General features: G+C 41.9%; 12 non-coding genes across 12 annotated transcripts; 5 read left to right on the plus strand and 7 right to left on the minus strand.

Moving 5' to 3' along the window:
* Positions 1-2,093: 2,093 nt before the first annotated feature.
* Positions 2,094-2,165, minus strand: trnaq-cug (transfer RNA glutamine (anticodon CUG)). The gene has a single exon. It is a non-coding gene; the product is annotated as a tRNA-Gln (tRNA).
* A 15,907-nt stretch (positions 2,166-18,072) lies between these two features.
* Positions 18,073-18,145, minus strand: trnam-cau (transfer RNA methionine (anticodon CAU)). Its single transcript has one exon. It is a non-coding gene; the product is annotated as a tRNA-Met (tRNA).
* A 296-nt stretch (positions 18,146-18,441) lies between these two features.
* Positions 18,442-18,528, plus strand: trnay-gua (transfer RNA tyrosine (anticodon GUA)). The gene is given in 2 exon segments: positions 18,442-18,478; positions 18,493-18,528. It is a non-coding gene; the product is annotated as a tRNA-Tyr (tRNA).
* A 378-nt stretch (positions 18,529-18,906) lies between these two features.
* Positions 18,907-18,979, minus strand: trnat-cgu (transfer RNA threonine (anticodon CGU)). The gene has a single exon. It is a non-coding gene; the product is annotated as a tRNA-Thr (tRNA).
* A 293-nt stretch (positions 18,980-19,272) lies between these two features.
* Positions 19,273-19,359, plus strand: trnay-gua (transfer RNA tyrosine (anticodon GUA)). The gene is given in 2 exon segments: positions 19,273-19,309; positions 19,324-19,359. It is a non-coding gene; the product is annotated as a tRNA-Tyr (tRNA).
* Positions 19,360-19,924: 565 nt separating this feature from the next.
* On the minus strand, positions 19,925-19,997 carry trnam-cau (transfer RNA methionine (anticodon CAU)). Its single transcript has one exon. It is a non-coding gene; the product is annotated as a tRNA-Met (tRNA).
* Positions 19,998-20,292: 295 nt separating this feature from the next.
* trnay-gua (transfer RNA tyrosine (anticodon GUA)) lies at positions 20,293-20,379 on the plus strand. The gene is given in 2 exon segments: positions 20,293-20,329; positions 20,344-20,379. It is a non-coding gene; the product is annotated as a tRNA-Tyr (tRNA).
* Positions 20,380-20,758: 379 nt separating this feature from the next.
* On the minus strand, positions 20,759-20,831 carry trnam-cau (transfer RNA methionine (anticodon CAU)). Its single transcript has one exon. It is a non-coding gene; the product is annotated as a tRNA-Met (tRNA).
* A 295-nt stretch (positions 20,832-21,126) lies between these two features.
* trnay-gua (transfer RNA tyrosine (anticodon GUA)) lies at positions 21,127-21,213 on the plus strand. The gene is given in 2 exon segments: positions 21,127-21,163; positions 21,178-21,213. It is a non-coding gene; the product is annotated as a tRNA-Tyr (tRNA).
* Positions 21,214-21,776: 563 nt separating this feature from the next.
* trnam-cau (transfer RNA methionine (anticodon CAU)) lies at positions 21,777-21,849 on the minus strand. Its single transcript has one exon. It is a non-coding gene; the product is annotated as a tRNA-Met (tRNA).
* A 295-nt stretch (positions 21,850-22,144) lies between these two features.
* trnay-gua (transfer RNA tyrosine (anticodon GUA)) lies at positions 22,145-22,231 on the plus strand. The gene is given in 2 exon segments: positions 22,145-22,181; positions 22,196-22,231. It is a non-coding gene; the product is annotated as a tRNA-Tyr (tRNA).
* Positions 22,232-23,155: 924 nt separating this feature from the next.
* Positions 23,156-23,228, minus strand: trnam-cau (transfer RNA methionine (anticodon CAU)). The gene has a single exon. It is a non-coding gene; the product is annotated as a tRNA-Met (tRNA).
* Between the last annotated feature and the right edge of the window lie 464 nt (positions 23,229-23,692).

Below are 23,692 nucleotides of genomic sequence, written 5' to 3' on the forward strand. Positions count from 1 at the left end.
AAAATGATTGATAATATCTTGGCAGCGCTGTGCAGAGAAACGACCTGCGTGAGCGAGGCAACGAAGTTTAGATATTAGCGATGAAGCACGAAACGACGGCGTCTGCGCGTTTGCTACAAAAACGAAACACTAGACAGAAAAGGTGCAGGTGATCAGGTCTTAAATAGTAAATAGAACTAATTAACTGGAGATTAGAAAATTGAAAGATTAGAGATTAGCGCCCCCCCCAGCTCCACGCCCCCCGAACCTTGCTAGCTAACATAAAAAGCAGGTGTTCCAAATGTTTTGTACACTCAGTGTATATTGTAATATTAAAGAGTTGTTTATAAGTTTATACTATGTATACTATTTATTAACCTGCTACAATTATCCTGCCACTATTACTTATTATCCTAGCTATAGTATATGCTGGTTTTACAATTGCTGCTAATATATTAACAGATTAAGTGAATAACTAACACATGCTTTTGAGTGTAAATTCTATAATTAAAAAAAATAAGATTGTATACGCCGCAACCCTCACCAGGAGAAGCGGAATGATAGTGGCTGGATGGATGTGAGATTGTATATCTGGTTGTGGTCCTTGTTTGTTCATCTGGGGGCCGTGGTCAACAGCACGAAATTCTAAGTTCCTGTGTAGAGGGGAGGGGAAAGAAAAAAATGTAAAACCTTAAACCTGTCCTAGATGTGTCTTCATTTCTCAAAGAAGTAGCTAATATGAATTGGTAAAGGTACCCCATGCCTTTATTACCATTGAAAATACTAACGGCAACGGGTGTAACTTCCTGGGAAGACGAAACTAAGGACACTCTCATGGGTGACGCAACAGTTGAGACATTTGTTAGGTCACTGAGTCAGTCAAAGTGGCACAAAGGGCGGTATTAAACATTTCTCGTCTGTCAGCCAATTAAAAGAAAAAGCTGAATTCATGGAGACTTCCTGCTATCTCTCATGTGCTAAGCGAGAGCTCTACCATTTATTATTATTTATTTCGTAGCAGATACCCTTATCCAGGGCAACTTACAATTGTTACAAGATATCACATTATTTTTTACCTTCAAATACATAATTTTTTTACACATTATTTTTACATACAATTACCCATTTATACAGCTGGGTTTTTACTGGAGCAATCTGGGTAAAGTACCTTGCTCAAGGGTACAGCAGCAGTGTCCTCCACTGGGGATTGAACCCATGACCCTCTGGTCAAGAGTCCAGAGCCCTAACCACTGCACACTGCTGCCCATTTGAGCTAATTAACCTTGAAAGAGTTGGGTTATTCTCACAAGTACTCTTCGATTACCTTTTTTAACATGCTGCTAAGGTTACTCGTTTGAACATTACTAATGCTAAATGTGTCGCCAACAAATCGATTCATCTCGAATGCTGCTATTATTTAATGCAATGAATGGTCCATTGACACTTGCTTGAATGCTGCCATTACCTAACCTGTTGATAACAAAGTAGTGATACGTACATATAATGCTGCTTTTGCTTAAACATGCTGCTAACACTACTTTTAAATGTGAACTTACAATACTTTTAAATGTGACCTAACAATATTTACCTGCTGCGCAATTGGCGATCTAGGTTCTGGTTGAGCCCAGCGAAGGCGGGCTGCTTGCACGAAACAAAAACAGAGAGAAAATGCTCCTTTGGTTGTTGATTTGATAGCATTTCTTTCACGCAGAATGCTACTTCATCTAACCCAGGCCGCAGCGGTGAGAGCGTCGCCACCTAACCACTAGATCACCAGGGAAGCTGAAAGGGGATTTCACGACACGCCTGAAATCCATGTCAGCAAAATGAAGTGTCAAGTGAAACTACTAGTCAATTTGTAGGACTACACAGAACTAGCGTGATACCCCCTGCGGGAGGCTCTGTGGCGCAATGGATAATGTTGGGCTTCAAATCAAACACTGAGAAGTGATTCAAAGGTTGTGGGTTCGAGTTCCACCAGTTGTGTTTTGTGGGCTGTTGTAGGAATTGAAATCTCCATTGATTTCACGTGTCCGATCGCACGCTTCAGTTTCAAAATGACAAAAGTCACATTCACGGGATTTTCTTTTTTAAAAGAAAAGAAACCCACAGTTGGGTCCCACCGAGATTTAAACTCAGATCGCTGGATTCAGAGTCCAGAGTGCTAACCATTACACCATGGAACCAACGGCGATGTCCTGTGGGGCACATGGCCCGTCGCTCCTGCTGCTCCAAAGTGTCGACTGTTCCCGCTGACGACCCATTTTGGAAACAAAATATGATTTGTATTAACATTACATTGTGTCTATGTGGTGTGCATGGCTTATCCCTCCCCTCTCTATTTTAACCTGTTGTTTAAGAAGTAGTGATACTTACCTTGATTGCTGCTATTGCGTTTTTGGGGCTGGTTTTTGATAACAAAATATGCTAATGAGCTAACCATACATACACCTTGAGTGCTGCTATTATTTGAACATGTTTCTAACGAGTTATTGATACTCAACTTGAATGCTGCTATTGTTTACAACGCTGCTAACGGTGCATTGTACTTACCTTTTGTAACACATCATCGGTTAATGTGTTGTGAGAGCCACTTGTTAACATGTATTATGCTTATTAATTGACATTTTTATTTGCACCCTATATTTATATATTGTAATATTAAAGAGTCGTTTATTAGTTTATACTATGTATACTATTTATTAACCTGCTACAATTATCCTGCCACTATTACTTATTATCCTAGCTATAGTATATGCTGGTTTTACAATTGCTGCTAATATATTAACGGATTAAGTGAATAACTAACACATGCTTTTGAGAGTCAACTGCTTGGAAGGCAGCTATGTTCACCACTATACCACCAATGCCACTGCTTTAGCTTTATCTGTCTGTTAAACATCAGCAGTTTTTTTAAATTGTCTGTACAAATGCAATACATCCTAACGTTATGTTTGGTTCGTGCTTTATCACTGGGGTGGTGGAACTGGACACAAAAATAGTCAAAAATGTTGCTTAAATTGTCATTTATTCGTGCTACATTATGGAGGATATTCCCTGCCTCAATTAGAAATAAATGCATAAATGAATAAATAAATAAATATTGAAATAAATACATAAATACACAGGCATTTATTTACTTATTTCGAGATTTATTTATTTATTCATTTATTTATTCATTCATTTATTTATTTCGATATTTCTTTTTCGATGTGGTCTCCGTATTTCTTTTTCTTTTTCGATGTGGTCTCCGTATTTCTTTTTCTTTTTCGATGTGGTCTCCGTATTTCTTTTTCTTTTTCGATGTGGTCTCCGTATTTCTTTTTCTTTTTCGATGTGGTCTCCGTATTTCTTTTTCTTTTTCGATGTGGTCTCCGTATTTCTTTTTCTTTTTCGATGTGGTCTCCATATTTCTTTTTCTTTTTCAATAATTAGCCAATGGAGTAGTTGATGCCGCCCACTGTTTTACCCATTTGGCATTTGGTTAAGTTTGACTTAATCAAAGTCCTGTGGCGCAATTGTTTTTTTTTTCAGCAAAGTATTTATAAAAATGGCTCAATATTGCAATATTATTTGAAGAGACCTGTTGATTCTTGCTAATCACATAGATGCAAACTCTGTGTCTCAGGACTATATTCTCTACCGTGTTGAATGGTTGCTGGAGCGATTAGGACAAGTGTCAGCAGTTACAGGTGATGATATAGACCCTGTCGTATTAGCTAATCTGGAAGAAAGTCTGCACAGACTCAGAGTTCAACAATATGATGTTGTGGGATACCGCTGTGAAAATGCATTGGGAGTGATGAAGAATGGCGATCCTGGACTTCCTTACTTAGATACATCAGTCAGTGCAATCGAATATTACATACAGTCTGGTGTGACTGCCTCCGACATTTCCAACTTGATGTCCGTGTCTGAAAGAACAATTCAGAGAAGAATGGAAGAGAATACTATTAGGTAATAAAGAGCGACATGCACACAGAGAAGAATGGAAGAGAATACTGTTAGGTAATAAAGAGCGACATGCACACAGAGAAGAATGGAAGAGAATACTATTAGGTAATAAAGAGCGACATGCACACAGAGAAGAATGGAAGAGAATACTGTTAAGTAATAAAGAGCGACATGCACACAGAGAAGAATGGAAGAGAATACTGTTAGGTAATAAAGAGCGACATGCACACAGAGAAGAATGGAAGAGAATACTGTTAGGTAATAAAGAGCGACATGCACACAGAGAAGAATGGAAGAGAATACTGTTAGGTAATAAAGAGCGACATGCACACAGAGAAGAATGGAAGAGAATACTATTAGGTAATAAAGAGCGACATGCACACAGAGAAGAATGGAAGAGAATACTGTTAGGTAATAAAGAGCGACATGCACACAGAGAAGAATGGAAGAGAATACTGTTAGGTAATAAAGAGCGACATGCACACAGAGAAGAATGGAAGAGAATACTGTTAGGTAATAAAGAGCGACATGCACACAGAGAAGAATGGAAGAGAATACTGTTAGGTAATAAAGAGCGACATGCACACAGAGAAGAATGGAAGAGAATACTGTTAGGTAATAAAGAGCGACATGCACACAGAGAAGAATGGAAGAGAATACTGTTAGGTAATAAAGAGCGACATGCACACAGAGAAGAATGGAAGAGAATACTGTTAGGTAGTAAAGAGCGACATGCACACAGAGAAGAATGGAAGAGAATACTGTTAGGTAATAAAGAGCGACATGCACACAGAGAAGAATGGAAGAGAATACTGTTAGGTAATAAAGAGCGACATGCACACAGAGAAGAATGGAAGAGAATACTGTTAGGTAGTAAAGAGCGACATGCACACAGAGAAGAATGGAAGAGAATACTGTTAGGTAATAAAGAGCGACATGCACACAGAGAAGAATGGAAGAGAATACTGTTAGGTAATAAAGAGCGACATGCACACAGAGAAGAATGGAAGAGAATACTGTTAGGTAATAAAGAGCGACATGCACACAGAGAAGAATGGAAGAGAATACTGTTAGGTAATAAAGAGCGACATGCACACAGAGAAGAATGGAAGAGAATACTATTAGGTAATAAAGAGCGACATGCACACAGAGAAGAATGGAAGAGAATACTGTTAGGTAATAAAGAGCGACATGCACACAGAGAAGAATGGAAGAGAATACTGTTAGGTAATAAAGAGCGACATGCACACAGAGAAGAATGGAAGAGAATACTGTTAGGTAATAAAGAGCGACATGCACACAGAGAAGAATGGAAGAGAATACTGTTAGGTAATAAAGAGCGACATGCACACAGAGAAGAATGGAAGAGAATACTGTTAGGTAATAAAGAGCGACATGCACACAGAGAAGAATGGAAGAGAATACTGTTAGGTAATAAAGAGCGACATGCACACAGAGAAGAATGGAAGAGAATACTGTTAGGTAATAAAGAGCGACATGCACACAGAGAAGAATGGAAGAGAATACTGTTAGGTAATAAAGAGCGACATGCACACAGAAAAGAATGGAAGAGAATACTGTTAGGTAATAAAGAGCGACATGCACACAGAGAAGAATGGAAGAGAATACTATTAGGTAATAAAGAGCGACATGCACACAGAGAAGAATGGAAGAGAATACTATTAGGTAATAAAGAGCGACATGCACACAGAGAAGAATGGAAGAGAATACTATTAGGTAATAAAGAGCGACATGCACACAGAGAAGAATGGAAGAGAATACTATTAGGTAATAAAGAGCGACATGCACACAGAGAAGAATGGAAGAGAATACTGTTAGGTAATAAAGAGCGACATGCACACAGAGAAGAATGGAAGAGAATACTGTTAGGTAATAAAGAGCGACATGCACACAGAGAAGAATGGAAGAGAATACTGTTAGGTAATAAAGAGCGACATGCACACAGAGAAGAATGGAAGAGAATACTGTTAGGTAATAAAGAGCGACATGCACACAGAGAAGAATGGAAGAGAATACTGTTAGGTAATAAAGAGCGACATGCACACAGAGAAGAATGGAAGAGAATACTGTTAGGTAATAAAGAGCGACATGCACACAGAGAAGAATGGAAGAGAATACTGTTAGGTAATAAAGAGCGACATGCACACAGAGAAGAATGGAAGAGAATACTGTTAGGTAATAAAGAGCGACATGCACACAGAGAAGAATGGAAGAGAATACTGTTAGGTAATAAAGAGCGACATGCACACAGAGAAGAATGGAAGAGAATACTGTTAGGTAATAAAGAGCGACATGCACACAGAGAAGAATGGAAGAGAATACTGTTAGGTAATAAAGAGCGACATGCACACAGAGAAGAATGGAAGAGAATACTGTTAGGTAATAAAGAGCGACATGCACACAGAGAATAATGGAAGAGAATACTGTTAGGTAATAAAGAGCGACATGCACACAGAGAAGAATGGAAGAGAATACTGTTAGGTAATAAAGAGCGACATGCACACAGAGAAGAATGGAAGAGAATACTGTTAGGTAATAAAGAGCGACATGCACACAGAGAAGAATGGAAGAGAATACTGTTAGGTAATAAAGAGCGACATGCACACAGAGAAGAATGGAAGAGAATACTGTTAGGTAATAAAGAGCGACATGCACACAGAGAAGAATGGAAGAGAATACTGTTAGGTAATAAAGAGCGACATGCACACAGAGAAGAATGGAAGAGAATACTGTTAGGTAATAAAGAGCGACATGCACACAGAGAAGAATGGAAGAGAATACTGTTAGGTAATTAAGAGCGACATGCACACAGAGAAGAATGGAAGAGAATACTATTAGGTAATAAAGAGCGACATGCACACAGAGAAGAATGGAAGAGAATACTATTAGGTAATAAAGAGCGACATGCACACAGAGAAGAATGGAAGAGAATACTGTTAGGTAATAAAGAGCGACATGCACACAGAGAAGAATGGAAGAGAATACTGTTAGGTAATAAAGAGCGACATGCACACAGAGAAGAATGGAAGAGAATACTGTTAGGTAATTAAGAGCGACATGCACACAGAGAAGAATGGAAGAGAATACTGTTAGGTAATAAAGAGCGACATGCACACAGAGAAGAATGGAAGAGAATACTGTTAGGTAATAAAGAGCGACATGCACACAGAGAAGAATGGAAGAGAATACTGTTAGGTAATAAAGAGCGACATGCACACAGAGAAGAATGGAAGAGAATACTGTTAGGTAATAAAGAGCGACATGCACACAGAAAAGAATGGAAGAGAATACTGTTAGGTAATAAAGAGCGACATGCACACAGAGAAGAATGGAAGAGAATACTATTAGGTAATAAAGAGCGACATGCACACAGAGAAGAATGGAAGAGAATACTGTTAGGTAATAAAGAGCGACATGCACACACTGGGTTTACGATTTATTTCTTGATGACTGTTTCAGAAGTGTTTTTGTTTTTGTTGTTTTTGCCAATAGAGTTTCAGACTTGTATTCAATTCTGGGTGACGATGAGCTGGATGGTATTGTTTCTGAAATCCATCATAACCACCCAATACTGGTTACAAAATGATGCTCGGTCACCTGAAATCATGAGGCATTCGGATTCAGAGTAAGGTGTATTGTTAGTTTTACCCACTCCTAAGTGGAACCAAAAACGAACCAACATACACCAAAGAGTAACCTCTATTAGTAGTGGTTATTATAATTAGAAACTGTTAATATTGTTATACTAGTGGGGTCTAGTGTATGTGAATATCTCCTGTGTTTGTATTGTCAACTGTATGTATTGGTTGTGTTTTATGTATTGAAACCCCCAAGCACTCCCTCCTCTGTCTCTGAAATTGTTACATTTGTGTGGCGGGAAGGAGCCTTGTTATATAAACTCGGAGCGGGAGTATTGGCGCGCTCTGATTCCCAGCTGCGTTAGGGTGAGGTACTGTACTGCGGGACTGTGCTGCGGTATGAGTGTAATACACAGAGGGCCTTACAGTGCTGAATACAACCTCTGTACTGTTACATTGTTTTCTTAATAAACGGTTGGTTTCAGTTAAACTGGCTGAGTCAGTGCCTTATTTTCTGCCGCCGGATAAAGCAAGCCTTTGGTCTCCATCCACCCTCCAACGATCTGCGAGACTCGCGCAGCGACCTGCCCGGGGTAAGCGAGTGAGTAAGCCGACCGAGATGGACGGGCAGGAGGTAACAACTGGTGTCAGAAGTGGAGATCGCACAGAGAGGGGAGATATGGACGAATTAAAGGCTATGCTGGTGCAGTTGCTACATAGTCAGAACGAGTTAAAATCCGATATACAAACTAGCACTAAAGCTGTCCAACAGATTTGCAAAGTCGAAATTGCAGAAACTGCAAGCCAACTCCGCGACGAAATGGAAGAGGGTCACAGAAAAATCGGGGAGAAGTTGGAAGGCTTCGAGTACAAATTACAAGCGGTTCGCAATGCCGCTGTTGGCGAACAGAACCTGCTGAAGGAGAGGATCGAGCAGCTAGAAAGACTGCCGACTACAGCGCTCTCCAACCCCGCTGCACAACAGAGCCCGCGGACCTCGCTTCCTGCTGCTGCTTCAGGGTCTGCACAACAGAAAGTTAAACCAAGCAAGTTTAACGGGAAAATGGACTGGGCAGCATCCTACGAGCACTTCGAGACGGTCAGTGCACTAAATGGCTGGAATGACAGTGAGAAGCGTGCCCAGCTTGCTATCAGTCTAGACGGAGATGCTATGACTACACTTACCTTGCTGCAAACGGAGGCTGCGTCCGATTATAGGGGGCTGGTGGATGTCCTGGCTCTGCGCTACGGGCGATCGCAGAAGGAACTTGCCAAAGCCCAGTACGACACCAGGAAGAAAAAGCCAGACGAGTCCCTTGCTGACTTTGCTCAGGATCTACAACGTCTCTTCGCGCTTTCATTCGCTGACGTGCCGGAGAGCTGCAGAGATGCTTTGCTCATCGATAAATTCATCAGCTTGCTGCCGGACCGGGAGTTGAAAATCCGACTGAGGGAGGGGTCTTTTCGCACACTCACCGACGTACTCAATCAAGCGATTCAGCTAGAGTGCATCTACGCAACCGTTGGTGAAAAGAAGCCGGTTCAGCACATCGTTCGCCGCACTCAAAACCAGAATGACTCGACAACTGGTGAGTCTGCTTGCAAGGGAATGGGAGGTAACAATGATCTGGTTATAGGGGAGGTGTTGGCAAATTTGGTAGAAAAATTGGACGCCATGGGGAAGGCTATAATTGATTTGGGCAACTCTAAAACGGCTAAATTTGATGGCGAGTGTCACTATTGCCATAAGCGAGGACACATAAAAAGATTTTGTCAGAAATTCAAAAGAGATCGAAATAAGGAGGGTGAAACGGGGGACAAAGCAATGTCTGCAATTGAAACTGTTAAGTTCCCAGGTTGCGGGGCTGAACCTGGGAAATAATGTAAAGGAGGCCTCTAAAACTGTGTTTAAGGTTGGGAAACTGGGGACTGCGTGTGGTTTGGTTATCCGCTGTGTCATAGAAGGGTTGCATGTCGATGCCGTAATAGATACCGGATCAAATTTGACTGTAATGAGTCCCAAGCTATTCGAGAAGATAGCACCAAAAGTATCAGATTGTAGTGCTCCGGAGACTTGCAACATTAAGACTGTAACCGGAGATGTTACGTCAGCAACTAGGACTGGCGAGCTAAAATTTCTGATTGGACAATACTCCTTTCATCACAGGGTCTGGGTAGCTGATATTACCGACGAGTTGTTAATGGGTTTGGATCTATTACAGGCACATCGTGGGATTTTAGATATGCAAAGAAATGTACTGTCACTGAATGGCACAGAGCTTGCATTAAGCCACACGCAGACCGAATCAGAACCCTCATTTTGTGGGCGTGTTGTAGCGGGGCGTAGACTTACTGTTCCTGCAGGCTCTGAGATACTCGTAGCGGCCGAGTTAGACTGCGAAAGAGCTTGTATCTCGCAGTGGGGCGTAATCGAAAATGATCCTAAAAACAAAGATTACCCTGACATCTTAGTCGCAAGATCTGTAGTAGATCTAAAGTCGAAAACGGTGCCCATAAGGCTGTTAAATATCTCCTACACCGACAAAGTGATTAAAAAGGGTCAAGTGTTAGCTGAATGGGAAGCAGCAACAATTGTACAAGCCGAGAGCGCAGAGTGCTGCTCACGCAGCCAGCCGCCACCCAGTGGTGATTTTAAGAATTGCCGTAGACTAAAAAGTGGTTTAGTTCTCAGAACACTGCCTGACTACTTAACAGGTTTGTGGGAAAGCAGCAGAGCTGAGCTAAACGAGGAACAACAGAGACAACTTAAAGCATTTCTGATTGAGCACCACAATATTTTTTGCAAAGATGAGGATGACTTTGGTAGGACTGCATTGGTAAAACATAAAATAAATACTGGCAATGCAACACCAATTAAACAGGCCCCTAGGAGGATCCCAATAGCTAAACAAGGGGAGGTGGAAAGCATTGTTAGAGACCTCAAGAGGCAGAGGGTTATTGAGGACTCCAGTAGTCCATGGGCCTCGCCTATAGTACTAGTGAAGAAAAAGAATGGCAGCACTAGATTCTGCGTAGACTATAGGAAGCTGAATGAGGTTACTGAGAAAGATTCTTACCCTCTGCCGAGGATTGATGACACACTTCAAGCAGTGAGTGGTTCTGTGTGGTTTTCCACACTTGATTTAAAGAGTGGGTATTGGCAGGTGGAGGTCGACAAAGCTGATAGAGCGAAGACGGCATTCACAGTTGGGCGGGGCTTGTACCAGTTCAATGTGATGCCCTTTGGTCTCTGTAATGCGCCAGCCACCTTTGAAAGGCTTATGGAGAGGGTGCTGGTGGGCCTGCCATGGGAAGTCTGTCTTGTTTACCTTGATGACGTGCTGGTGCACGCACGCACATTTTCACAGGCATTAAGTAATTTAGAACAAGTGTTTGAGAAACTCAAGAAAGCTGGTTTAAAACTGAACACTGCTAAATGTGAGCTGTTTAAAAAGGAGGTGGCTTATCTTGGACACATAGTTAGTGAACAGGGTGTTGCTACAGACCCCAACAAAATAGCAGCAGTTAGCAACTGGCCTAGGCCAGTAAATGTAACTGAGATACGCCGCTTCTTGGGTTTATGCTCCTACTATCGGAAGTTTATTGGGTCGTTTGCAGACATTGCTAAGCCGCTGCATGCTTTGACAAAGAAGGGACAGATGTTCTACTGGAGTGAAGCATGTGAGAGTGCTTTTATTCACCTCAAACAGGCTTTAGGCTCTGCCCCTTTATTAGGTTACCCTCAATTTAACCTCCCATTCACCCTGGACACAGACGCCAGTGACGTGGGAGTTGGAGCTGTCCTTTCACAGGTCCAGGATGGAGTGGAGAGGGTCATAGCTTACTACAGCCAGACCCTGACAGCACCGGAGAGGAACTACTGCACCACTCGCAAAGAACTGCTAGCTGTGGTAAAAGGTGTCACACATTTCCATCATTATTTGTATGGCCGACCTTTTGTTGTACGTACTGACCACTCTGCTTTACAGTGGCTTTTCAGGTTCAAGCACCCAGAGGGCCAGATTGCAAGGTGGCTGCAACACCTGCAGCAGTATGAGTTTAAGGTGTTACACCGGCAGGGCGTAAAGCATGGCAATGCTGATGCTCTCTCTAGGCGGCCCTGTTCTGTTACTAATTGCAGCTTCTGTTCGAGAGTAGAGCAGCGGGAGTGTAGCAAGGTGGGAGGGGAACATGCTGCCACGGTTGAGAAGGGCTGTGAGGGAGGTGCTGGAAAAGGGGACTACCAGAAGGGCCAGTGCGAAAGTAATACAGCTACAGAGCCACTGTGCCGGTTAACACGTGGAGCTGCTGCAAGGCAGACCGAGGAGCTTATTGAGGGTCACAGTGCTGAAGAGCTGAGGGCTGCACAACAAGCTGATTCTGATTTTCATCCTCTGTTTGGCTGGAAAGAGAATGGGGGTCGTCCACGGTGGGAAAGTGTGTCACACCTCAGCTCAGACGTCAGAGCATACTGGGCTATTTGGGATAGTATAGAACTAAAAGACGGGTTACTGTATCGTAAGTGGGAGGCTCCCTCGGGTGGGCGCTGCAGGTATCAGCTGTTAGTTCCAGGGTCCCTGCGAAGTGAAGTGCTCACCCTGGCTCACAGCACCCGAGCCGGTGGGCACTTTGGGGTAGACAAAACCCTGGGGAAGGTAAGGGAATGCTTCTATTGGGTAAAGTGTCGGCAGGACTGTGAGAGGTGGTGTAGGAAATGTACAGACTGCGCAGCGAGGAAGGGTCCACGGAGGCGGGGCCATGCTCCAATGCAGCAGTATGTAGTGGGGGACCGGCTCCAGCGTGTAGCAGTCGACATCGCTGGCCCATTTCCAAGGTCTGAGTCTGGTAATCAGTATCTGCTGGTTGCTATGGACTACCTAACTAAATGGCCGGAAGCCTTCCCCATTCCTACCCAGGATGCCAACACAGTGGCCCAGACACTGGTCTCTCAGATGTTTACTCGGTTTGGCGTGCCCGGTGAACTGCATTCAGACCAGGGGCGCAACTTTGAATCGGAGATTTTCTCCAGGGTGTGTCAGCTGATGGGTGTGCGGAAAACACGCACCACGCCACTAAGGCCTCAGTCTGATGGCATGGTGGAGAGGTACATACGCACTCTCAAAAACCAGTTAGCCCTGTTTGTAGATCAGAACCAGCGGGATTGGGATACTCACATCCCCTTACTGTTGTTCGCCTATAGAACGGCTAAACATGAAATGACACAGGAGCTCCGTTCACCAGTGAGGCTCGTTTATGGAACTCCCGATGCGTCTCTTAGCTTTGAGGATCCCCTGGACTATGCTGATTGCCTGCAGCAGTCTCTCGAGCGGGTTCACCGGTTCGTAAGGGAAAATTTAAAATCAGCTGCTGACCAGGTAAAGCGGCGTTATGATGTAAGAGCTGTGGCTGACACTTATGAAGTGGGAGACAAAGTGTGGTTTCATAACCCACGGAGGTACAAGGGTAGGTCACCTAAACTGCAAAAAGATTGGGAAGGGCCATATACAGTGTGTAAGAAAGTAAATGAGGTGGTGTATGGCATTAGGAAAGATAACAGGTCCACACCTAAAATTATTCATCAGGACCGCCTTTGGAGGTACAATGGGGAGTAGCCCTGTAGGTTAAAATAAATAAATAAACCCATACAAATGGGAGCAATGTGGTGTTAATGCAATTTGGTGTCATCGGGACGATTGACCCTTAAGGAGGGGGTATTGTTATACTAGTGGGGTCTAGTGTATGTGAATATCTCCTGTGTTTGTATTGTCAACTGTATGTATTGGTTGTGTTTTATGTATTGAAACCCCCAAGCACTCCCTCCTCTGTCTCTGAAATTGTTACATTTGTGTGGCGGGAAGGAGCCTTGTTATATAAACTCGGAGCGGGAGTATTGGCGCGCTCTGATTCCCAGCTGCGTTAGGGTGAGGTACTGTACTGCGGGACTGTGCTGCGGTATGAGTGTACTACACGGAGGGCCTTGCAGTGCTGAATACAACCTCTGTACTGTTACATTGTTTTCTTAATAAACGGTTGGTTTCAGTTAAACTGGCTGAGTCAGTGCCTTATTTTCTGCCGCCGGATAAAGCAAGCCTTTGGTCTCCATCCACCCTCCAACGATCTGCGAGACTCGCGCAGCGACCTGCCCGGGGTAAGCCAGTGAGTAAGCCGACCGAGATGGACGGGCAGGAGGTAACAATATCTTACTGAAAATAAGCAGGTGCAATTGTTTTAGATTTTAGTTTGAGTTTAAAAAGCTGTAAAATACAAATCGACCTGTAAGTGATTTAGCACAAGGGTGTATGTCATTGTCCTGATGTTTTTTTTTGTAACCAGCATTTCGAGTACAGGAATCCTTAAGAGGAGTTGACCCAGAAGGTACTCTGATGCACACTCTACTGTCGGTGGCATATCGCTGGAAACCACAAACTCATTAGGTACCATGTTTGTCTTGAATTTGTCACCCTTGTAATTGCATTTCACCTGGCAGTCCACATTGAAATCCTCAAAACAAATTCAAATTGAGTGAAATGCCTTCATGTATTTTTAAAAAGTGAAATTCTTGTTTTGAAATGTTGTGTAATATTGGCCTTGTTTTAAATAATGTAATTTTATGATGAAAAATCAAACATTTTAAATCTTTAAAACTTCCTATATTGCAGTCCTAAAGAAGGTGTTAAAAACCACTGCCCCAAATTAAGAAAACAGGAACTCACCTTGTGCTGCACTAATACAATAATTTTAAAGTTTCAGAAACCCTTATTACTTTTAGCAACAGCTATGAAATGTCAGAATCATAGTGAGCTGTAGCTGTTTTGAAATATCTCTTTGTTATACAGGTGGCGTATAGTCATTCATGGAGGGATTGATGGGTTTAGCCGGCTGATTGTTTACCTTAAAGCTGCCACCAGCAACCGAGCCTCAACTGTCGATCAGTATGGCTTACCTTCCCAGGTGAGATCAGATAAAGGTGGGGAAAATGTAGACGTGGCACACTTCATGGTGAAGAGCAGAGGGGGGAACAGAAGTTCACACATCACTGGACGAAGTGTGCACAATCAGAGGTAAATATCAACTTAATATTACACCAGGTGGATGATGCTCCTTGTCAGTGGTACTATATTATCAATTTAACTGACACCTTCAGAAGCTTAAAGCTGTTAAACTGAAGTAGATTGAATAATTCAGGCCCTTTTAATTCACATGGTGGGCATGTTTTGATTTTTTGTTGCACTTTAACTGAAATACTGAAGCAGTAAGGAAAAGATAAATTGTACATATCAACAAAAGAGAGGTCTTGGTTATGTTTTTGTTATTATTTTACTTTTTTATTTTTAGAATTGAACGGTTATAGAGGGATGTTTTTAGTAATGTCCTGTATCTGTTCTATCAGATCTTCTACAATCTGGAGTCTGAGGGACTGCTCAATCCAGACAATGAAACACATCTTTATGCATTGCATTGGACTTTCCTTCCACAAATCCAGAAGCACCTGGGTTTCTTCAGTGACGGCTGGAATAATCACAAACTGAGAACAGAAGGTAACCAGACTCCAGTCCAGTTATGGCTGAGATACAACTCAGAATGGGCCGGAGAAGATCCTGCTCAGGTAATATAAAAAACGACGGGTCAGAACCGGTTAGAATTAAAAGTACTTGAACTTCATTCTTGCTCAGGTCAAGACTCAACTAAACATTAGTTTATCGCAGCCATTACAGGTCTGACATTCGTGTGCATTCAAAAAGAAATATTTACTACAGGCCACCATTTTTTGAAAAACATAAAGTTACATATCTTATTTTTTAAGGTTAATGAGGAATATGGGATTGACTGGGCTGGACCACACAATCATGATGCTGAGGGAGTGTCTGTCCCTGAAATTCAATTTCCTCGTCAGCTAACAGCAACAGAAGTCTTATCACTGCCCAATCCCGAAGATCAAAATGAGTGTGATTTGAGCATTTATATAGAAACTGTGCAATTAATCTCAGAAATACTAGAAAACTAGACACAGACATATACGTTTTACAAAACATTGTAACTTTATTACAAAAATAAATGAAAACAATTCACAAGTGTTTTTGAACAAACAAAAAAAACAGTATATGGTGTCTCATTGGGGACAGTCAGGGGTAGTGGGTGGACGGGGGTTGGTTGAAGGTGGGGTGTCAGGGGTTCTCCCTCTAATTTTTATTTTTTTTTCTTATCCAGTATGCAGTTACGACTTAATACAGGTTTGACTGTATTGTACGAACATGCTGATTCCTGAAACTACGGCCTTAAACCACTACATTAGGACAAACACAATAAAAATAAAACCAGGTTTAGTAGAATTGGCAGTTATCCCAAACTCTCAATATCACTGAGATATCAGAGACTGAGAAAAACAAGGGTGACAATAAGAGGAGCTGCATTATCACAAGGAAACCAATAACAGTAAAAAAACAAAAACATTACGCTTCTGGAATTAGAAGAAAACCCCCAAACAGAATTTTTTTATTTAGAGTTTTGTTTTTAAGACCCTGTCTCACTGCTGCAACCCCACAGGGCCCAGGACATTTTTATTTGATGCTTTAAGCAGTCTGACATTAACAGGAGTGATATTGAGCAGGTTTGAGTGTATTTATATATATGCAGGCGTATATGGAGGCGTATTGGTGCCACATAGAATTAAACAAAATAAGATGAGTGTGTGTTATAACAATTTATTATCGCAAAAACAGGAGAAGACTTTTCAGCTCTTTTGGTGATGCTACAAAAAAACTAAAGAAAAAGGAAAAAATATTAGTGTTTTTTTCCCTTTGAAATTTCACTGTATGGTTTTGAGTACTGGCAATTGAAAATGTGAGTTACTAACACATTATACAAATCTTAAACTGATTATTCCATTTTCAGTCTGTAAAAACATAGCTTCTGTTTCAAGCAAGTTACCAGTTTGCCTTACTAGCTTAAAAATAACAGTATAACCTGCTCAATATCATGTGACACAATTTGTGGTCATGGCATAAACAGAGTTTCACTTTTGCCAATTACAGCACATACAGAGTGTGAGGAAATTAACTGAGGAGCAGTGTTTTAATACCTACATTAAGCCTACAATTAATCATGCTTTGCATTTAAACACATGCACAATTTCTTGTTTTTAAAAAAATACAACATTTACTATACAGAATTGATGATATGGTTACAAAACTAATTCTACATTATAATACGTTGAATTTTACTGTTCTCAATAAACCTCCTAAAGAATCCTGTTATACCACATTTCGTCTCCAGAGAACACTCATCATCTTCATCCTTGTCATCCCTCTCCTCCTCCTCACTGAGAGTGGGCCAGGTCATTCTTTCTAGTATTACCTTTAAAAAGATCAGTGAAGACAAACAGTTAACTGCAGATTGAAGCAGATAATTGAATCTTACTGGGCATTTTTTTTTCTTTTGAATTCCTACATTGAAATGGTTCAGTACCTATCTTTAATTCCACTTCATCTCATAGTCCAGTTCAAGATGATTGCTTTTAATACTTGCTAATAGACAAGCTTTACAGTTACCTTATTTTTTAAATAAAAACTTTATTAAACTAAGAAAACACATCCAGGTATAACTTATTTGAGATTTCCAATCCAAGTGTGAAAAAATGTAACATACCTGAGAGCTATACATAGATTCAGAGGCCCTTGGAAATAGTAAAGGAACCACGTCTTCTCTTTCCTTTAGGAGAGGCCAAATGGAAGTTTCTTAAAGACCCTTCTGCAGCTGTTTCACCTGCCTCGTTGTTCTGCCAATAACCTAGCAGAACAATTCATAGATTAAACTAATGTCATTTTTGTTTTAAATGAATAACAAAAGTAAATAAAATATTACTAAGCAAGTAGACATAGGAATTGACACAATTAAAAGTAAAGTTAACTTATGGAAATCCAGTTTTAAGTTAATTACAAAAAACAAATTGTGAACCTAGAATGGGAATGTACAAAATAAAAATCAATCAAGTTATTAGAGCGTGAAGGAGTAGTTTCTCCATCAGCCAGCGCCTAGTTTCCTTGGTCACCCCCGGAAGATCCCAGCAAACTGCAAGTTGTAGAATGATATTATTTTCTTCTTCCGTGAGATCTTTGGTTCCCCCAAGCTAGAACACACCTTGTGAATTTTAAGTATAAACATGTGCACACATACTTAAAATGAAAATTCTTACTAATGTAATAGTCTCTCTAATGTCAATGTCTGGGCAATCTTCAATTTATATGGTGGCTGTGTCTGGTACACCTCCAAGCAAAACATGTATGATTGCAGGACTCAGTCCAGCAGGCATGGACCACCATGAATGAAAGAATGGCCAATTATTCGTCCAGCAACTTGTAACAAATGGCTCTCCAGAAGGAATTCGGACGTTGATGGACTTAGGTGATTAGGTGTTAAGTGTGACGATGAGTGATGCTCTTTCTTTTATAAATGGTTCGAAAATGTTCAATCTGGTCTTACTTGGGAACAAAGATTTCATTCCAACAGCTGTAAAATAGTCTATTAAAAAAAACACAGAAGCTGCCCCCTCTGAGGATCAAACTCAGGACCTTCAGATTATGAGACTGACGCGCTACCTACTGCGCTAAGGAGGCAGAGACACCTCGAGGTCGCCATTTATCAACCCTGTCCTACAAATTTCCAAAGCTGAGGGAAAACACGCATACAACAACAGTCGCGAGCCTGGCAGGAGTCAAACCTACAATCTTCTGATGTGTAGTCAGACTATCCACTGTGTCACTGGCCCCTGTGTTCTGGAAGCACTGTTAACGCACACTCGGCAACAAGAAGAAAAACAGTGGTGGCAGCTATTGACTGCTGCAGTCAGCTGAGCTTGCCAGCCTTTTGCTGAATTGTGTATTGTCCTCAAAGAGCCACCCCTCCCATCCTTCCTTCGATAGCTCAGCTGGTAGAGCGGAGGACTGTAGTGGAACACATTGGCATCCTTAGGTTGCTGGTTCAATTCCGGCTCCAAGGACAATACTTTTTTTTTTTTTTCTCCTACCTGGTTTTACTGGTAATGAGGATAAAAAGAAGGAATGAAACCTAAGGCAACAGCTGTCTGAAACAACAACAACAACAACAACAACATCATCATCATCAAATAAAAATAAGTTAATCATTTTCACCTAGCTCTGGGCAGCCACGTGTCATACGTTGTCAAATGTGGGGAATTAGCTCAAATGGTAGAGCGCTCGTTTAGCATGCGAGAAGTAGCGGGATCGATACCTGCATTCTCCAATGGATGCTCTTTCTTTAATAAATGGTTCGAAAATGTTCAATCTGGTCTAACTTGGGAACAAAGATTTCATTCCAACAGCTGTAAAATAGTCTATTAAAAAAAACACACAGAAGCTGCCCCCTCTGAGGATCGAACTCAGGACCTTCAGATTACGAGACTGACGCGCTACCTACTGCGCTAAGGAGGCAGAGACACCTCGAGGTCGCCATTTATCAACCCTGTCCTACAAATTTCCAAAGCTGAGGGAAAACACGCATACAACAACAGTCGCGAGCCAGGCAGGAGTCAAACCTACAATCTTCTGATGTGTAGTCAGACTATCCATTGTGCCACTGGCCCCTGTGTTCTGGAAGCACTGTTAACGCACACTCGGCAACAAGAAGAAAAACAGTGGTGGCAGCTATTGACTGCTGCACAGCTGAGCTTGCCAGCCTTTTGCTGAATTGTGTATTGTCCTCAAAGAGCCACCCTCCCATCCTTCCTTCGATAGCTCAGCTGGTAGAGCGGAGGACTGTAGTGGAACACATTAGCATCCTTAGGTCGCTGGTTCAATTCCTGCTCGAAGGACAATACTTTTTTTTTTTTTTCTCCTACCTGGTTTTACTGGTAATGAGGATAAAAAGAAGGAATGAAACCTAAGGCAACAACTGTCTGAAACAACAACAACAACAACAACAACATCATCATCATCATCATCAAATAAAAATAAGTTTATCATTTTCACCTAGCTCTGGGCAGCCACGTGTCATACGTTGTCAAGTGTGGGGAATTAGCTCAAATGGTTTTACTGGTAATGAAGATAAAAAGAAGGAATGAAACCTATGGCAACAACTGTCTGAAACAACAACAACAACAACAACATCATCATCATAATCATGAAATAAAAATAAGTTAATCATTTTCACCTAGCTCTGGGCAGCCACGTGTCATACATTGTCAAATGTGGGGAATTAGCTCAAATGGTAGAGCGCTCGTTTAGCATGCGAGAAGTAGCGGGATCGATACCTGCATTCTCCAATGGATGCTCTTTCTTTAATAAATGGTTCGAAAATGTTCAATCTGGTCTTACTTGGGAACAAAGATTTCATTCCAACAGCTGTAAAATAGTCTATTAAAAAAAACACACAGAAGCTGCCCCCTCTGAGGATCGAACTCAGGACCTTCAGATTATGAGACTGACGCGCTACCTACTGCGATAAGGAGGCAGAGACACCTCGAGGTCGCCATTTATCAACCCTGTCCTACAAATTTCCAAAGCTGAGGGTAAACAAGCATACAACAACAGTCGCGAGCCAGGCAGGAGTCAAACCTACAATCTTCTGATGTGTAGTCAGACTATCCATTGTGCCACTGGCCCCTGTGTTCTGGAAGCACTGTTAACGCACACTCGGCAACAAGAAGAAAAACAGTGGTGGCAGCTATTGACTGCTGCAGTCAGCTGAGCTTGCCAGCCTTTTGCTGAATTGTGTATTGTCCTCAAAGAGCAACCCTCCCACCCTTCCTTCGATAGCTCAGCTGGTAGAGCGGAGGACTGTAGTGGAACACATTGGCATCCTTAGGTCGCTGGTTCAATTCCTGCTCGAAGGACAATACTTTTTTTTTTTTTCTCCTACCTGGTTTTACTGGTAATGAGGATAAAAAGAAGGAATGAAACCTAAGGCAACAACTGTCTGAAACAACAACAACAACAACAACATCATCATCATCATCATCAAATAAAAATAAGTTAATCATTTTCACCTAGCTCTGGGCAGCCACGTGTCATACGTTGTCAAGTGTGGAGAATTAGCTCAAATGGTAGAGCGCTCGTTTAGCATGCGAGAAGTAGCGGGATCGATACCTGCATTCTCCAATGGATGCTCTTTCTTTAATAAATGGTTCGAAAATGTTCAATCTGGTCTTACTTGGGAACAAAGATTTCATTCCAACAGCTGTAAAATAGTCTATTAAAAAAACACACAGAAGCTGCCCCCTCTGAGGATCGAACTCAGGACCTTCAGATTATGAGACTGACGCGCTACCTACTGCGCTAAGGAGGCAGAGACACCTCGAGGTCGCCATTTATCAACCCTGTCCTACAAATTTCCAAAGCTGAGGGTAAACAAGCATACAACAACAGTCGCGAGCCAGGCAGGAGTCAAACCTACAATCTTCTGATGTGTAGTCAGACTATCCATTGTGCCACTGGCCCCTGTGTTCTGGAAGCACTGTTAACGCACACTCGGCAACAAGAAGAAAAACAGTGGTGGCAGCTATTGACTGCTGCAGTCAGCTGAGCTTGCCAGCCTTTTGCTGAATTGTGTATTGTCCTCAAAGAGCAACCCTCCCACCCTTCCTTCGATAGCTCAGCTGGCAGAGCGGAGGACTGTAGTGGAACACATTGGCATCCTTAGGTCGCTGGTTCCGTTCCGGCTCGAAGGACAATACTTTTTTTTTTTTTTTCTCCTACCTGGTTTTACAGGTAATGAGGATAAAAAGAAGGAATGAAACCTAAGGCAACAACTGTCTGAAACAACAACAACAACAACAACATCATCATCATCATCATCAAATAAAAATAAGTTTATCATTTTCACCTAGCTCTGGGCAGCCACGTGTCATACGTTGTCAAGTGTGGGGAATTAGCTCAAATGGTTTTACTGGTAATGAAGATAAAAAGAAGGAATGAAACCTATGGCAACAACTGTCTGAAACAACAACAACAACAACAACATCATCATCATAATCATGAAATAAAAATAAGTTAATCATTTTCACCTAGCTCTGGGCAGCCACGTGTCATACATTGTCAAATGTGGGGAATTAGCTCAAATGGTAGAGCGCTCGTTTAGCATGCGAGAAGTAGCGGGATCGATACCTGCATTCTCCAATGGATGCTCTTTCTTTAATAAATGGTTCGAAAATGTTCAATCTGGTCTTACTTGGGAACAAAGATTTCATTCCAACAGCTGTAAAATAGTCTATTAAAAAAAACACACAGAAGCTGCCCCCTCTGAGGATCGAACTCAGGACCTTCAGATTATGAGACTGACGCGCTACCTACTGCGATAAGGAGGCAGAGACACCTCGAGGTCGCCATTTATCAACCCTGTCCTACAAATTTCCAAAGCTGAGGGTAAACAAGCACACAACAACAGTCGCGAGCCAGGCAGGAGTCAAACCTACAATCTTCTGATGTGTAGTCAGACTATCCATTGTGCCACTGGCCCCTGTGTTCTGGAAGCACTGTTAACGCACACTCGGCAACAAGAAGAAAAACAGTGGTGGCAGCTATTGACTGCTGCAGTCAGCTGAGCTTGCCAGCCTTTTGCTGAATTGTGTATTGTCCTCAAAGAGCAACCCTCCCACCCTTCCTTCGATAGCTCAGCTGGCAGAGCGGAGGACTGTAGTGGAACACATTGGCATCCTTAGGTCGCTGGTTCAATTCCTGCTCGAAAGACAATACTTTTTTTTTTTTTTCTCCTACCTGGTTTTACTGGTAATGAGGATAAAAAGAAGGAATGAAACCTAAGGCAACAACTGTCTGAAACAACAACAACAACAACAACATCATCATCATCATCATCAAATAAAAATAAGTTAATCATTTTCACCTAGCTCTGGGCAGCCACGTGTCATACGTTGTCAAGTGTGGGGAATTAGCTGAAATGGTTTTACTGGTAATGAGGATAAAAAGAAGGAATGAAACCTAAGGCAACAACTGTCTGAAACAACAACAACAACAACATCATCATCATCATCATCAAATAAAAATAAGTTAATCATTTTCACCTAGCTCTGGGCAGCCACGTGTCATACGTTGTCAAGTGTGGGGAATTAGCTCAAATGGTTTTACTGGTAATGAGGATAAAAAGAAGGAATGAAACTTAAGGCAACAACTGTCTGAAACAACAACAACAACAACATCATCATCATCATCATCAAATAAAAATAAGTTAATCATTTTCACCTAGCTCTGGGAAGCCACGTGTCATACGTTGTCAAGTGTGGGGAATTAGCTCAAATGGTTTTACTGGTAATGAGGATAAAAAGAAGGAATGAAACCTAAGACAACAACTGTCTGAAACAACAACAACAACAACAACAACATCATCATCATCATCATCATCAAATAAAAATAAGTTAATCATTTTCACCTAGCTCTGGGCAGCCACGTGTCATACGTTGTCAAATGTGGGGAATTAGCTCAAATGGTAGAGCGCTCGTTTAGCATGCGAGAAGTAGCGGGATCGATACCTGCATTCTCCAATGGATGCTCTTTCTTTAATAAATGGTTCGAAAATGTTCAATCTGGTCTTACTTGGGAACAAAGATTTCATTCCAACAGCTGTAAAATAGTCTATTAAAAAAAACACACAGAAGCTGCCCCCTCTGAGGATCGAACTCAGGACCTTCAGATTATGAGACTGACGCGCTACCTACTGCGCTAAGGAGGCAGAGACACCTCGAGGTCGCCATTTATCAACCCTGTCCTACAAATTTCCAAAGCTGAGGGAAAACACGCATACAACAACAGTCGCGAGCCAGGCAGGAGTCAAACCTACAATCTTCTGATGTGTAGTCAGACTATCCATTGTGCCACTGGCCCCTGTGTTCTGGAAGCACTGTTAACGCACACTCGGCAACAAGAAGAAAAACAGTGGTGGCAGCTATTGACTGCTGCAGTCAGCTGAGCTTGCCAGCCTTTTGCTGAATTGTGTATTGTCCTCAAAGAGCAACCCTCCCACCCTTCCTTCGATAGCTCAGCTGGTAGAGAGGAGGACTGTAGTGGAACACATTGGCATCCTTAGGTCGCTGGTTCAATTCCGGCTCGAAATACTTATTTTTTTTTTTTCTCCTACCTGGTTTTACTGGTAATGAGGATAAAAAGAAGGAATGAAACCTAAGGCAACAACTGTCT

This window comes from Acipenser ruthenus, chromosome 39, assembly GCF_902713425.1.
Source record: "Acipenser ruthenus chromosome 39, fAciRut3.2 maternal haplotype, whole genome shotgun sequence".
NCBI lineage: Eukaryota > Metazoa > Chordata > Actinopteri > Acipenseriformes > Acipenseridae > Acipenser > Acipenser ruthenus.